The sequence below is a fragment of the Egretta garzetta genome, unplaced genomic scaffold, assembly GCF_000687185.1.
Source record: "Egretta garzetta isolate BGI_Z169 unplaced genomic scaffold, ASM68718v1 scaffold215, whole genome shotgun sequence".
In the NCBI taxonomy this organism is placed as follows: Eukaryota; Metazoa; Chordata; class Aves; order Pelecaniformes; family Ardeidae; genus Egretta; species Egretta garzetta.
Genome location: NW_009259719.1, coordinates 8295334 through 8311654, shown reverse-complemented (window position 1 = coordinate 8311654; position 16321 = coordinate 8295334). Strand labels below are relative to the sequence as shown.

Below are 16321 nucleotides of genomic sequence, written 5' to 3'. Positions count from 1 at the left end.
AAGACTCAATAGTAGGGCATGGCATGTCAGGATTCAAATTTATATTCAATACACTTTATATAGCAGATTAATTTAGGGCAAATTTGCCTGCCCTGCATTAATGATAAAGATTCTCAAATTCCAGAAGACCGATTTTAGAAGTGAGCTTATGGAGAGGTTTGCCAAGCTTTCTCTTTGTGAGTACCCAAACTATGGCAGGAGGTAAGCCAACTCCCACAAGCAAGGAAGATCCAGATAACCGAAAGATCCCTCTAGGAGTTTAAGATCTTGTTATACATAGGTGCCAGAGAAGGAGTTGTGTAATAAATCAAGAATAAATTACATAAACAGAAGCAGTGGAACAGAGAGGAGTGAAAAGGCAAAGAGCTAATCCCCTCTCAGGTAAAGATCAGTCACCGTCACTCTACGAAGACAAGCTCTGGCTTTGGTCATTGAGATATGTGGACGTTATGGCTTACCTCCTTGAAGAGTATCCCACAGAAACAGACTGATATAGCTCATAAACAATGTCTTCATCTTTCAGAATCAGGAAAATTGCATGTTTTCCCGATGCTGAAAGGCCTAGTTGGTCTATCCTGTTTTCTGTGTCTCTGCTCAGGAAACAAGCTTTCCCATCAGCAGCGGTCCAGGACAACCCACCATCCTCTACGAGACAGACGCCAGTCACATTACACTCTGTCATCAACAGATCCCAAAATAAATACAACTTAACTCTTCCTTTGGTCATATGTCTGCATTTCATTACAAAGAGTTGCAGAGGACTGGGAGTTTGCTTTTGATGCCTCATCTTTCTTCCTCTTCAGAACTGGACTTACAACCTGGGGTTGTGGTTTATGCAGTTTTTAGAAAAAGGAAGAATTTGGCATGGTTTTGTTCCTCTTTATTCCCTACCCCACCTCCAGCAACGATAATTACACTAGCAACGAGAAAGCGTTACTTATGCCACCTACAGTTTACCAAAGAAACTTGAACACAAGCAAAAAAAGAAAGAAGAAAACCAAAAAATCCTGAAGTAGGAGGAAATAGAAATAAACCATTTCGAACTCACATGATAAGAAGATGACAATTAGCATATGTTAGACCCAAGTTGCTCCAGTCTGTCAAGCAATCAGACATTAAACTAATTTTTATTGGATTCCACTGTAGATTAAAAATCCATTAAAGGATTAAAAACTGTCAGAAACATGGGTTTCTTTCAGAGTCATTCCCTCCAAACAGAACATTCTGCTTGCACAGTGCTGGAAAAATCTACAGTAAACACCACTTATAAAGGTCACTTTTCTGCTGGTTTTGAGAACAGTCACCAAAACCTGGAGATCTTTGTCTTTCCCACTAAACAGTTCAAAATAAAACAGTCACACTGATCCTTATCTATCCTGCACAAATACATTTGTTTTGATAACACTTAGGATTGATGCTATAGGCAGCTCACATGGAAAGCAACTGGATGAAATAGTCTCCCGTGGTTTTGTCCTTAGTAATGGAATCACCACTTTAGTTGCGTTTTGCTGGCTCAAAACCTCCCAGTGGTTTGGACAGGCCTGCAAAGGGAAAAGAATGCAGCTTACTGCCTCTCACCACACAGTACAAACAATCCAACACACTGTTCAGGGGATCATTTGGATATACACACACAAAATTAGAGATAAGAAATATTATTTCACAAAAGAAACTGAGCTGTGAGTCTCATTATATACATATTACATTTTTAGCTTATAAAATTGTGCATATGTGACTCTACATACTTGAGCTTACTTTCAAAAGAGCTCTAAAAGCAGCACAATGCACGTTTGGCTAGGGAGATATGCAAATATTAACAAAAAGATAACATAACCCTGCAGGTCACCATACCCTTTTGGTAAACATAGCCAACTGTCCAGTCCCAAGATATGTTAAACGGGACATTAATTACCCTTACAAACAAGCATATCTAATGCTAAGACAGGAAGGAGCAATCAAAAAGGGACATATTAGCAAATTATTAAAAAATGCTGTATGGTGAATAAGCACCATGACAGTCATCTGCACAAGTAGCTGCTGGCTACTAGACACTACTCTTTCAGAGCAAAAATGCCACTGTCTCCCAAATGTATACATTCACTTAACTTTGATAAGTGCTAGGAACATCTTTTGTAGCACTGGTTCTTACCGAACAGACAATATTGTGTAGATATGCACACCCACGCAGAATCCAAATGCTGTATTTCCAAGATTCAGAAGCAGAATAATAAAGACCATTCAGTTGTGATCTTCAAAAAACCATAACCTTTGGGGTACTTTTTCTCTCAAAGTTAAGTGCAAGTTTCAGTCAACTGCTTTCCCCAAGTGACCGCTTTTTCTACCAAAGCTCATTTAGCATTTGCAAAGGCTGCTTGATGGGCTGCCGTACCCAGCAAGTGCAGACGGAACTGCAGGCAAGCCAGTTCTTCTAGCGGCCTGTTGACATGTTACCAACCCAAGCAAAGGGGACCATATGTTGTAAGAAGCCAACATCCCTACACTCAGCTGCTGCTATCTCCCAAAATATAACAGGAATGGAACTTCTTGTCCCATCTCTGTTTTTCCTCCCCTCCACTTGAATTATTAGTTGGATAACTGAATTATTAGTCTTGAATCAATGCTGCCAAGTCATTTTACTCAAACTACCCATTTGTCTAATGGTAGGAATTCTTGATCATTATTGATTTGGTCTGAACTCAGAAATTTGAATAGTAACTATAACTCTTCTTTTGATGGGAGTTCTTGGGCACAATTAAGAGCATTCTGTAACAGAGAAAACTAGTTACATGGTGCTTCCAGAGCAGGTTTACTGGCAATGCTATAAAATCTCACTCAATTTCATTCATAGTTCTCTCTGTTAGGAATAAAGGAGGCAAATGATAAAAGTTAAAGACTTTCCAGAGGGTGCGCCTTCTCATCACAATAAAAGCATATCTATATTCACAAAAAGGTTCCACACCAGCAGCAGAGGCTAAGAGCTCTGTATCTCATTCTGTTAAAATAAGCATTTCACTATTGTGAGTATTGATTTAGTTGAAATACAAGATCTCCTCTCTTGTTTTCCATGAGTGTTACGGTGAGCACAGGAGGAAGAAAAAGGCACCACTTTTTCTTTTTTTAAGGGAGAGTCAGAAAAAAACCAATTTCTTACAGTCTGCATGACTAAGCAGATCATCCATTTCCTCAGTGTTCTCTACTCATTATCGCGTCTTATTTCTCTCAAATAGTTAACTATTGTCATTATAGAATAAACAAATTAAGATCACATAATAACAGCCTTAGCTACCCACACTCCTTGGAGAACAGGATGTGAAGTTACAGTGGGCAAAACCTTAAAATGCTGGCTAGGGTAAATCTTGCTATGTATTGTCCAGAGTTAGGAGCTTCCCCGCCAAAAAAAAAAAAAAAAAAAAAAAAAAAAAAAAAAAAAAAAAACTTCCCCCCAGAAATTTTCCCGAGTTAGGAGGCTCCCCCCAAAAAAAAAAAAAAAAAAAAAAAAAAAAAGAAGAAAGAAAAACAGCTTCCCCAGGAAATTCTCCTTCAGAGATGAACAGGACCACATCCCAGGATTGAGGGAAAATCAGAAATCTCTTCTGGGATAACAGCTTTTCCCCAAATCTCTCATCTCAAAAGCAGCTAACTTCTTTAGCCTCAAATCTTCTCCAGTCTATGCAGTAGTCATGTTGCCATCTGGTTTTCAAGGCAATTGCTTTACCCTGTTTAGAGCTTGCAGTACGCTTCATACCCTACATGTTGAAAGGCACTGATTTTCTAAGGTTTATTTTTTGGTCCTGTTCCCTCAATTTGTTGACACCTATGGACAAGAAATCTAAAACCCAACTGATGACACTACCCCTACAACAACTTCTTGATTTAAGAAAATATTCTTTGCTCCTGCTACCTCCTACACCCCGACATCCCTTGCAAAATCAGCCTGACTTTTCTAATTTTCCTATGCCTGGAAGCTTGTGTTTGAGGTTGCTGAGGTGCACTCCACAACCCTGGCACTTTTTTTTAAGGACGGAATATACAATTCTCACACTATTTCTGGAAAGGAGAAACCATAACCAGCCACCTTTTCACACAAGTGCTAAGTAGTGATGCTGCAAGAGTGCTCTAAACCTCTGGACAGTTATGTTACACTGCGAATGCTGTTTATTTTGCTTTCATCAGCAAGTGATGCAAATAATAAATGCAAAGACTAAATAAAAGAGAGTGAGAAACAGAAGATGGCAAGCAAAACCTGATGCTAATCCTACCAATTATAGACAGTGACATGCCCTGACATTGACAAATAGTTTTCAGATTTCATAGGCACCAGAAGGGTAATAAACATTTGGCCTTGATTAAATTACCCATTTTCCCTCTTGCTGATTGCAGCTTCTCAGGCCTCGGACACACTCTCGGCAGCAGCTGCTCTTTCCCACTAGCATACCACTCCTGTATTGTGCCAGCACTATCTGTGTGGCTGGACAGCAAACCAATTCAGCTGAAAAACAACCCAGAAGCAAAATTCAGTTCCCAAATGTAATTTATTACAAAGTTGCATGAACAGCTGTGCAGGCACAAAGAAAAAAAAAAGTCAAGAGGGTGGGAACAAGCAGCCCTGGGTACGGCCCGATCGAGCTGGCATCACTGTCTTGGGGCCATGGTCTTAGCAGCCAGAACGCTGCTCCAGTACAGGGGACAGACAGCGTTTTGATTTGAGGAACTGAGATGGTCCTCGTGACAAAGCTTCCTTACCTTTGTTACAAACACCAATCAAAAAGGATGGTGCACGTATCAGAGGGGAGACATGAACATTCGCATGCTTAATCCCCTCAGCCGTCTCTTTCTTTAAATAGACATGGCATCACAATGTCGTTTGTGTGGAAAGGTATCTATTTCTGAAGTTCATTTTGTTGTTTCGGTTTTTTTTTAATTGAAAAATCAATGTAAATGCCACTCAAAGGGCAAAAGTACCATAAATTATATCATGTAGTTAAGACAGCCTTGCTGCGTGCATCTCTCTCCCTGTATCAAATACTTTTAAACTGCCCAGAGCTCTGAGCAAAATACCGATAGACCTCCTCATGCAAGTCCTTAACATCTAACTTACTTAATATGAAAAGTGTCTATGAACAGGTCCTTGCAATTACATGTGGGTACTAGCATTAAAGGGGCAAAGAAAGGATAAGGCTCCGTTCTGAGGAGCAGGAAGATAAGCTGCCCTGACCTAGAGAAACGTAACTAGCACTGACAGAAATTTCTCTGGGTCAGGGCAGGTTCTCTCCTAAACGCACTCAAGCGGGACTCATGAAAGGAACACCTCTCCACGGTGACAAAGAGAAGTGATGCAATCTGCACCACGAGAACAAATGGGTAATTTCTTTAACCTCATGAAGAGGAATTTGCTTTGGCCACAATGTCCTTGCCTGAGATCGAGGGCTAATTTTCAGTAGCAGAATAATAGAAAAATCCCTTTCTTCAGTCCTCTACCTTCCTTTCTTTTCATGTTCTGTCTTGTTATGTCTGGGATAAGTAGATATTCCTGAGCTGTCCTAGAACACAGACCTCTTCCTAAGATCTTCAGGGAATGAATACTTTATTTTATTCTTGATCTCAGAAACCTTTGCTTTGCTCCCAATCTACACTATACCTTGCTGCCAGCTCAAAAAGCATGGCTCCTGGCATGCACTGCTTTCTCCACTTGAGGACTAACCTTTCCATAAGAGCAGGGCCCCCCAACCCATCCTATGCAACCAAGGGCCCCTGTGGAGTTCTGATCATAAATACATACTGGTATGCATAGCCTCTCATGCATGCGCCCTGCTTGCTTTGTGCTTGTTTCACTCAACACTTGAACTTCACCCAAACTGCTCAACGGGACATAACCTTTTTAGTCATGAAGTCCTAAAAGCCTTCTCACATCCCTTTCGTTGCTAGGAATGAAGTTGCCATGCCATAAACAGCTACTCTTGGTCTCCATTTTCTGACCCAGGCCACAGGTAACCCCTTCCACATTTTACAACCTCATACTAAATAATGCTCCTCTCAGCAGCCCTGAGAAAGACACCTGCCTGGTCCAGGATGTAGGTGTTGTTCCAGCATAGTACGACAAAACAAAGTAGAAAAAAAATGGAATTTTTACCTCCCAAGTTCTACAGTCCTTCCCCCATCCCCAAAAATCTCATCCAGACCCCTGGACAATTAACCCTGTTCCCCCTGAATCTTCCCTGCCATAAATAATGAGAGATGTGGAGTTAGCTGATAATACTCATGGGGAGCAGCACTATGAAACTGATGGGATTTCACAGAGGAACAGCCAAAAATTGTTTGCTTCCCCTCTGCCCCATCCATTTTTATTGCGCTTTTTTATTTTCTAAGACATTAAACACAAATCAAAAAGCCACCCAACAAGAAAACAAAAACTAGAATCTGTAAGAGTTCAAAAAACCCATTAAAGGGTAGGCTGGAGTTTCTTTTGGCTAACACATAAGAAATACAACTTAGCTAACCTGAAACTTAAAGACAGTAAAAAATGAAGGTGAAACAGCAATATTCTTTTTATTCAAGGGAGAGAAATCAGAAATTTCAACTTTCAAATCCATTTTCTGCAAGGTAAAATTGAGGGGTTTTTTTATCAAGTTGCAAAAAAAAAAAAACAAACCAATTCAAGTTTAAATTTAAAAGGAAGATTTATTATTTCTGGAAATCTAGAAAGAGCATCTGTATTCAAAGTTGGGGGGGAGGCAAGGAAGGGGGTTGTACCAGTTTGGAGTTTCCTTAAGGACATCAAGAAAAAACATAGCTCTTCATTTTCATCTCACTCCAGTTCTTGTGGTGTAATTTTTCCACAATAATAACAATGGTTGTAGTTAAAGGAGTAAGACTTGAAAAACTAGAGAATTCCATTAAAAGCACATAAGAGTATATTTTAAGGAAAACTATATTCCAAAATATTTTAAAAACTGAAAGAGACCAGCAACAGATTTAGAAATAGAAGGATCATTACTTTCAGAACAATTCTCGTTCACAATGATTACCTTTAAGAGAGAAAAAAGAGAGAGACAGAGAAAGCAGCCTCAAGTTTAAGCTTTGTGTCCTCCCAAGCCTTGTCTGCTGTGGAGGCTGACAGCCCTCCAGAATGACATACAGAGCTCAAAAATGTTGTCTAGACTATGATTATAACTCATCATTGCTGCCTTGCACTTGCCAATCACCAAAATCTCAGGGCTGCACAAGGAGTTGTATTAACTCTCCAAAGCTTGCACTGAGGCATGAGACCCCAGGCCAGATACAAGACTCCACCAGCCCTTCAGCGATGCAACTGCCTACAACAGCCAGAGGCAAGGAGAAAAATGCACACGTGGGGAAGGACTTTCTTACTTAACACACTCCTAGAGAAGAAGCAGCTGTAAAGAGAAGACAGAAGATAACTTTTTTTTAAAAAAATAAAGTCATTGTAGGACTGCAAGTAAAGAAACTGTTCACTTCTCCTGTCTCTCTCTCTTTACTGCCTTATCTTGTCTGACCCATTTTTCTGACAAAGAGAACAGTGAGAGATACAAAAGGAGATGCACACCCCTCCAAGAGACAAGGAAATGCAAAGATTAAAATATAAACAGCTTCCCTCAACAAAAGGATTTTATCTCTAAGTCTTCCTGCACAGGACAGTCCAAGAGTGCAAAGAAAAGAATACAAGACCTTGCTTGTCATGATAAAATAATTATATAAGCAATAGAGGGGGAAAGGTAGCACTTGGCTGGAAAATGTTCCCGAGGAGGTGACTTCTTCCAGCAAGACAGTCTCTTTCAGTGATAAAGTCATTCACTATAACACCTGCCCTTCCCCAAAATCAGAACTACCGAACATATGCATTACATCTGATGCTTGCTGGCAACATCTCTTCTGCACAATAGCTGTTTGGTGTACGCACCTATTTCCTACCGAAGTCGAGGGAGCACCTGGGGAAACGGCCATCTAGCAGCAATCTGCCACAAGCAAAGCATCCAGCTCCTGCAGGCTCTATTTCCCACAGCCCTTCCTCTGTTCACATGACTGGGCATGCACTTGTCCTGTGATGGGGGAAAAGATCAAGATATCTAGAAAGGTGCCTACCAGGAGTAAGCTGCTGTCACCACTGGACTAGTTCCCATCACACTCCTGAAAGAGTTTAGGAAAAACATCCCAAAACAACTGTTCTGATGCGCCACTGAGAACCCACGGGCAATCAATCATCTCCATAACAGCAAAGGCAGGAGAGGACTCTCAGCTTTTTTTTTTCTCTCTATGTCCTTCACCACTTTGGCAGATAAGACACAACAGAAACCATTTCTTCTGGTGGACAAGAAACACACTGACTTCACACTGGCAGAGAAATACAAGACACTCCACCCTCATGCATTCACACTCAAAACTACATCTGCCACCATGAGCACGTGCAATTTTTTCCCTCAATTAAAAAGTAATTTTTACAGAAGGTAATGACTTAGCCCCCAACACTGACAATATAAAGTTTACCTCTCACTACTGGTGAGCAGACTTCTTAAGAGGACTTTCGAGGAAAAAGTTTGGGGCAGATATTCCAGTTTGTTCAGGAAATGAAACAGACGTCCCTGTCTTTCCCCATACAGCCCCTTCCTTTCCCTATCCTCAAAATGACAGTGCTTCCCCAAAAGAAGAGATCACAAACATTTGATTTCATTTAAGTACATGGTTCATACAAGTACATTTATTCCCTTGACAGAAAATGTATGCTTAATAGATTTAAAGGAGTGCTATAAATGAATGACTGTGATAATCAGGTCATCTGACTAACTCCAGTTTGGGCAAGGAGAGAGACCTAATCTGAACAGGACTGGGCGAGATCTGTTTGGCATGTGCAAATACTCCTGTACTTGTGTGGTGGCATGCACACCCGTACATTTACAAGTACATGTACAGTGTATATGTGCAAACACTCCTCATGCATATCTTCCAAGTGGTATTTCATCTTAACTTGATGACTTTGAGAGATGGAGACATCCTAATTTCCCTTAATAGTTATAAGCATCTTCCTAATGCCTTCAGTGGTTAATCACAGTCATTGTCAACAATCTGTGCCTTTTTCTTAATTTGAAATAATCTTTTCAACTTCCAGGCACTGGCTGCTATCATATCTTTTTCCACTAAATTAAAGACCCCGTTGGTACACAGCCTATTTTGCCCAAAGAAAATTGAGAAACTTTTAAATACCTCATGATAAGCTAAACCAATTCAGCACTCTAAGAAAAAGTTTTATAATGAGTGACTTAATCACCCAAGCAACTCTGAACACTACAACATCTTCGTTGCTTTTGAACATGTCTCTAAAAACACTAACATTAAACCTGGTCAGAATATTCCCAAACTGATTTCACCTCTGCTTTATTCAATATTTCCTGTTATTATGGATGCACATTAGTGTTAAAAAAGTAACGAGCTTATTTCAGCAGCCCTCACATCCACAGGGTTACTCTGAGGACTCACACATTGCCATACATCTGCTCTGCTCCTGCCATCCTTCGCAAGGTCACTGGTTTCTGGAAGCACAGTTCTTTATTCCAGATGTACAGTCTCTGGTCTTTCCCACAACATGCACAACTTTGTGCTCAGGCTCTATAAAAACACACTTGGCCATATTAGACCCAGTTACCCAAACAACACGGAGGACACTGTACAGCTGCCATTCCCTCTTCATGCTTCATCACTCTCCACAACCTTTACATAATCCACAAATTTGATCAGATCTAATTTCATGTTTTCTTCCAGGCCACTGATCAAAATACTAGAAAGCACTACACTACTATAAAGCCCCTGAAAAATCCTCCATTCATATGCTGTTTCCCACATCTACTATTTTTAACCTAGGTTTTGACTCACTCACCATACATGAAACAGTATCTGTTGAAGAAGATTCACTTTTCAACAATACCCTCATTGATTAGTATTAGAGGAGGAATAGGAATGTAATTATCACACAAATCCCATATATAAGTATATGTTTGATACAAGAGCCTTAATTATAATTTTCTTCATCTTCTAGAGCATTGATACTCACCAGCCATGTAGTAGTTTCCTTTACTTCACTAATTTGGAGTAAATCCTAAGACCAGCCCTCCTTAATCAATTCCTTTTTGAGGAAAACATCCTGCTTTCCAAGTTGATTCAGGTGAGCACCTCCACCCCACAATCCCTTTCCAGGCTTTTTCAGGTTCATAGATTTTGTTTGATTTGGGGTTTGGCTTGTTGGTTGTTGTTGTATTAGCCTTTGGGTGCAACGCACAGCTAGAGCAATTCACACTGAATCAATACACTTTAACAACCTATTTATTCCAGACTCAACAACTCCAAATATAATAACCCACACTTAACTGATGCTGATATCCTGGATAAGACTTGAGTTTCTCAGAGACTGGAGAAAATCTTTGATGAATTATCATATCTCTAAAACATTATTTCCATGGTTCCAATGGGCTAGAAAAGCTTTTTTCACGAGCAAAAATTTTAGGTAAAAATTTTCATTGTCAAGGAAAGAAAGCACAAATTAAGGAACAGGTTGCCCAGAGAGGCAGTAGATGCCCCATCCCTGGAAACATCAAAGGTCAGCTGGACAGGCTCTGAGCAACCTGATCTGGCTGAAGATGTCCCTGCTCATGGCAGGGGGGTTGGTCTAGACGATCTTTTGAGGTACCTTCCAACCCAAACTATTCTACAATTTTATATTACCTCCACCATGTTTCAATTATTTCCCATACTGTGCTTGCCCTACAAACTCTTTGTACCTGATCAGTCGTATTGGCTAAGTAACAGAAAGGTTCTGTAGTTTCTGTTAATCAATTCTGCCCTTGTATGCTTCCAGTTCTTTGTCAATTAAATCAAGCTAGCTTTCCACAGAGAATGCCAGAGTAAACTTATCTGCCTGTAATCTGCCAAATCACATATAAACCAAAATTATTTGCTTTTATAAGTTTAGTGCCTCTCTTAAGGTTCTCGTTATGTAAAGTGCATTGGTTTGCATGTTAGGCCTTGATCAAAGTCCTCCTCATGCTCACCATAAATTTCGATGTATTTATAACATAAGAAACAGAAGAAAGCATGTGGGTAAACTGAGCTTTTCTAACTCTGATTTTCTACTTATCTGTCAGCAAAAGTCCACCAGCACAGAACCAATTACTGTGGCAGAAGAGAGCTTCCGTTAATATGCTTAATCCTTGGTATTGTGGTTTAACCCAGCCAGCAACTAAGCCCCACCCAGCCACTTGCTCACTCCCCCCTGGTGGGATGGGGGAGAGAATTGGAAAGGTAAAAGTCAGAAAATTTGTGGGTTGAGATAAAGACAACTTAATAGGTAAAGCAAAAGCCGTGCACACAAGCAAAGCAAAGCAAAACAAGGGATTCTTTTCACTGCTTCCAACCAGCAGGCAAGTGCTCAGCCATCTCCAGCAAAGCAGGGCTTCATCACACATAATGGTGACTCAGAAAGACAAACGCCATCACTCCCAACATCCCCCCTCCCTTCTTCTTCCCCCAGCTCTGTACACTGAGCATGACACCATACAGTGTGAGATACCCCTGGGGTCAGCTGGAGTCGGCTGTCCTGGCTGTGCCCCCTCCCAGCTCCTTGTGCCCCTCCAGCCTCCTTGCTGGTGGCGTGGGGTGAGGAGCAGAAAAGGCCTTGGCTCTGTGTCAGCCCTGCTCAGCAGCAACAAGACCATCCCACGGTTATCAACGCTGTTTCCAGCACAAATCCAAACCATAGCCCCGTAACCAGCTGCTATGGAGAACATTAACCCTACCCCAGCCAAAACCAGCATACTTGGCTAGAAATTTCAGTTATAGCAGTAGAAAGTGTTTTGTGCCAGTGTATTGCATCTACTAAAGCTCCTACCAGAACCACTGCATGTGCACATGTAGAGGAGGAGGACAGAGTCACATCAAGTCATATCAGCAAGAAGCTGGTTCGTCTTATCAACTCTCCCCCTTTTTAAATAGGTGTTCAAGAAGCTAATGGTAACTGCACTTCGCAGCTCAAAAAGTCCTCCTAGGGTTCAGGACAGTGGCAGTGGGGACTGTTTATAAGGTTTGAATGCTGTACTCCATGTTTATACTACAAGCCACACTGATAGCATCTAATATTTTTTCAGCCTTGTTTTGAAGCAACGGACTCAAAGTCTTCCCTTTAAGACTTCTGCATCCTTGAATGACATCTTCAGTCATTAAGTTATTCAGCACTTTTCTCAAGCACAGAATCAATACTTCCTCCAGACGTATGCATATCATCCTTTACGTCTTTTCTGATGTTTGAATAATCAGCTCTCACTAACACCCAAGTTCATTCATTCTTCCTTTGTTTCTGCATTCAAACTTGCAGATACAGCTGCAGAATAGCAGCTTTGGGACAAGCTGGAAGGCCACCACAGAATGCTTCAAATCACTGCTCTGACTCACACATTCTAGAGCATGCTGAAAATGTTGTTGTTAAATTTAAGTGATGTAATACTTCCCCTCCCCAACCTCCCTTCAAGTGAGTTCTTGTTACCTTCAAAATGCCGGAAAATTTTTGGAGGTGTGAGACTGACCCCAACTCCAGCATTACCATTGAGCAAGAACAAGATTTAAATTATCACAGCTGCTTTGAGATTACAACAGCACTGAATCAGTCTCGCTTGCAGGACTAAACTGGCATTTTGCTATTCCACGTCAGACCTAAAATTGAGTCAATGGTATGTCTGACCTTCAAGAATCTCTAAAAGCCGATTTCCTATACTTTGAGGTATTTTTCAAAGCAACAATTCTTGATAATTTTTATATCTGCATGGCTGAAAGCAATATATACTTTTTTACCTTTCTTTTTTTTTCACAAAACACTTTTTTCAACTTCATTAGCAAATGTGCAATTAGCATTAGCTGGTTACCACATACAAAATATTGATCAGTAACTTTCTTAGTATTACTTAGAATGAGAAGTCACCAGATAGCTAGTTCAAAAGAATGACGACAAAAAAAAAAACAACCACCAACAAAACACCACTGCCATATTCTCAGAAATCCAACCAGCTTCTAAAGGTGCCTGTTCAACATTTTTCCCTTCTCACAGCTACCTGTAATTCCACCTTCTTCCTTCTCACAGTATGTAATGACACTTGATTTCATCAACTAATTCTGCCTCTTTCTCAAACCACAAATGGTGTTACTTTATCACTGCCCTTCATCTTTAAGATTCTGTTTCTTAATAAGCATAAACCCCTAGAAAGTAAACTTAAGGTTTCTAAAAGTTTACAAGGAATGAAATTTTCATTCATTGTTTCAAATTACTTAAGTACCAGATTCTACACATGCTATTCTACAAGTCTGAACCCAAATACCAATTTCTACTTTTGTGTTGGTGCAAATCCTTAACACCTATTTGGGGGGCAGGGGAAACCACAGATCTCTATAAATTCTTTTGGTTTTATATAGCTAAAAACATTGCTTAAACACAACAAATTCCTGCCATGCAATGAGCATTCCCTGAACCAAACCCAGCTGTAATTAACTCAACGTACTTGACAATCATGAAAATATTACACAGAAATTATTTTGTGTAAACACAAAACACATCTCAGAATTATATCTGTACCAGTATCTAGGAATATTAAATGGTATTTAACCTCTGCAGGAACTAAGTTCTCCAGAATTAAGTTTAAAATAGAAACTTTGTTAGCAGAGAATACTTACCCTATAGGGTATTACCTCCCCAAAACTTCTAAGCACCTGAAGGAAACAAGTTCAAAGAAACTACGCAAACATAACTGCACTGCAACTAAGTGCATTCTTAAAAATACTGTATCTAAATATTTCATTTAACTCATATCCATGGACAACACTATTTGAAAACACACTCCCTACATTACCATATTCTGTATTTGAATTTGAACAAACAGGATTCATCTCAATCCTCATGGGAAAAGTCTCACTCTGCTGCCACTCCCTTCTTTGCCTATTAACCTGACACATCTAAGAGAGGTACCTGAAACACCATAATTTTGAGAAACAAAGTCAAGGCAATGCGACAGGCAGACCTACTGGCTGGGAGGCACAACCAGTCAATGTGAGAGCAGAAGAGTTAAGAAAGGTCAGGTAGTCAACAGTCACCACCAGCAATAGCCAGAACGTCTGGGAAAGGATGGACAAACTTCTGCTCAGTGCTGCAGAAGGTGCAATTTGACGCACATGTGTATACATACACACATGTGCGTGCATACACATTAACAAGGCTCTTTTCAGAGATGCATGGCAGGAGGACAAAAGACAATGGTTGTGTGCATGCGTATACAAACACATATATGTGCATACATGCATATGTACACACAAACACAAGATGTAACACATGGTGGACAGCAAGCTAAACATGAGTCAGCAGTGTGCCCTGGCAGTGATGCAAGCCAATGGCACGCTGGGCTGCATCAGCAGGAGCACAGCCTGCCTGATAAAGGGAAGCAATCACTCCCTTTCACTTGGCACTTTTCAGACCCATCTGAAAGACCATATGCAGTTTCAGACACCCCCAGTACAAGAAAGATGCAGATAAACCAGAGCGAGTTCAATGGAGGGCTACCGAGATGCTTAGGGGGACAGACCACTTGCTGTGTGAAGAGAGGCTGTGAGAGCTGGGGTGTCCAGACTGGAGAACAAAAGGCTTTGGAGAGCTGACAGCAGATCTCCCATACCTATGCGGAGGTTATCAAGAAGACAGAAGGCTGTGCACAGGCTCTGCACAGAGGTATGCGGCAGGAGGACATGAGACAAACTGCAACAGTGGAGGTTGCGACCTGACACAGGTTTTTCCCTGTGAGGACAATCAAGCACTGGAACAGGGACGTGGAGACTGATGAAGGTCTTTGGAAGGTTTAAGACCTGAATGAACAAAGCCCTGGTCTGAACTTGGTGTTGATCCCACTTTGAGCAGCAGGTTGGACTAGACACCTCCTGAGGCCCTTTCCAACCTGAATTATTCTATGGCATCAACTCAGATGATGGAGGATGCTATAATGGCCTGTTGCAATTCTTTATGTCAGATTATACCTTTCAAATCTCCACTAAAATGCAACTGCAATTGAGATGAGACAGAAAACACGTCGTTTGGTTCTTCTCCTCAGAAGAGCATAGGATGTTCCCATCCAGGATCTGCAATACTTTCAAATATCAAAACTAGAATGTCAAGAGATTTTAGGAATGCAGAAGTTACCAGTTACCCCAGTGTAGTACAAGAGGAACACAGTGGCTAAACTTTCAGCTGGTTTTGGGTAGAAGGTGGTAGTCAGTCTGAGGTAGTATTAACCCAGAAAACATCACACATCCACAACAGCTCTTCCCTAAAGCAGCAACTGCATTTTTCTTGGAAATCTCACATTCAGCACCTACCGTTAATGAACCCCTATATTCTGATGCTGATAAGGTCACTGGATAAGAAGCTACGTTGCTCCCTCGGTATATTCAGGATAGGGGGGAGAGAAGAAGCCTCACTTAGCAAACCAAGGCTGCATCGGAGCTCCCATCAGAATCGCCCGCAGTGGTCTAAGCCAGCTGTTTTGTTTTCATTCCTCTGCTGGGTGCTACTCCCCCTAGAGCAGAACTACCAAAACAAAGGCTGATTATTTTAAACTAATTGATTTTGCATTGAAGCAGACAGAGGGTGCTCACAAGCCCACCACTCAAGTCAGGGAGGGGAGGGGAGTTACCACCTTCAACCAGGCAGCAGGAACATCTTAAACCAATACAGTAGTTTCTGCAGTGATTTCCTATGGGCTAAAGTGATTATTTGCTAGGCACAGTGCTTGGATAACCGCACAAAGAATATTAAATGCTAGGAAAGTTAAAAACACAAGCAAATGTGATCATTAGCATCTTATTAGCATAAAATGGGACAAAAAGAGCTCAATTATTTCCTTTTAAAGATTTTTTTCTTTTTGTAATAAAAATTCTCCACCTGCATATAGACTGAAGTGATGTACTAATAACTTTTTAAAGCACCAGTTTTGTACAAATCGATGAAGGGGCAGGAGGGGAAATCAATGGAGTTTACAAGTACCTTACAAGCGTGAGCACCAAAACATCCAGCCACCAATGCAACCACCAGCAAAAGTAGCCCACAAACTACTTGACAGAGGGAGCAAGTTAAAAAGCAGTGAGGAGATCAAGCGAGCAAAAGTAACAGCTCAACAAACCGAGCCTTCTCCCTCCAGAGCTCACCAACAGGTCTCACACAGACACCAAATTATTACTTTGTGCCTCTGTTTACCAGTCCTATGGATCGCTACCGTTCAGTCCCAGCAGGACT

The 16321-nt window shown here is 40.9% G+C and overlaps 1 protein-coding gene across 1 annotated transcript in view; it reads right to left on the bottom strand.

Moving 5' to 3' along the window:
- The window catches only part of RAD54L2 (RAD54 like 2), a 68634-nt gene extending 52747 nt beyond the window's left edge, over nucleotides 1-15887 (bottom strand). Inside the window, 3 exon segments of the mRNA XM_009639370.2 lie at nucleotides 1433-1541; nucleotides 7919-8057; nucleotides 15406-15887. The gene's annotated coding sequence lies outside the window, so the exon portion shown is untranslated.
- Nucleotides 15888-16321: the final 434 nt, after the last annotated feature.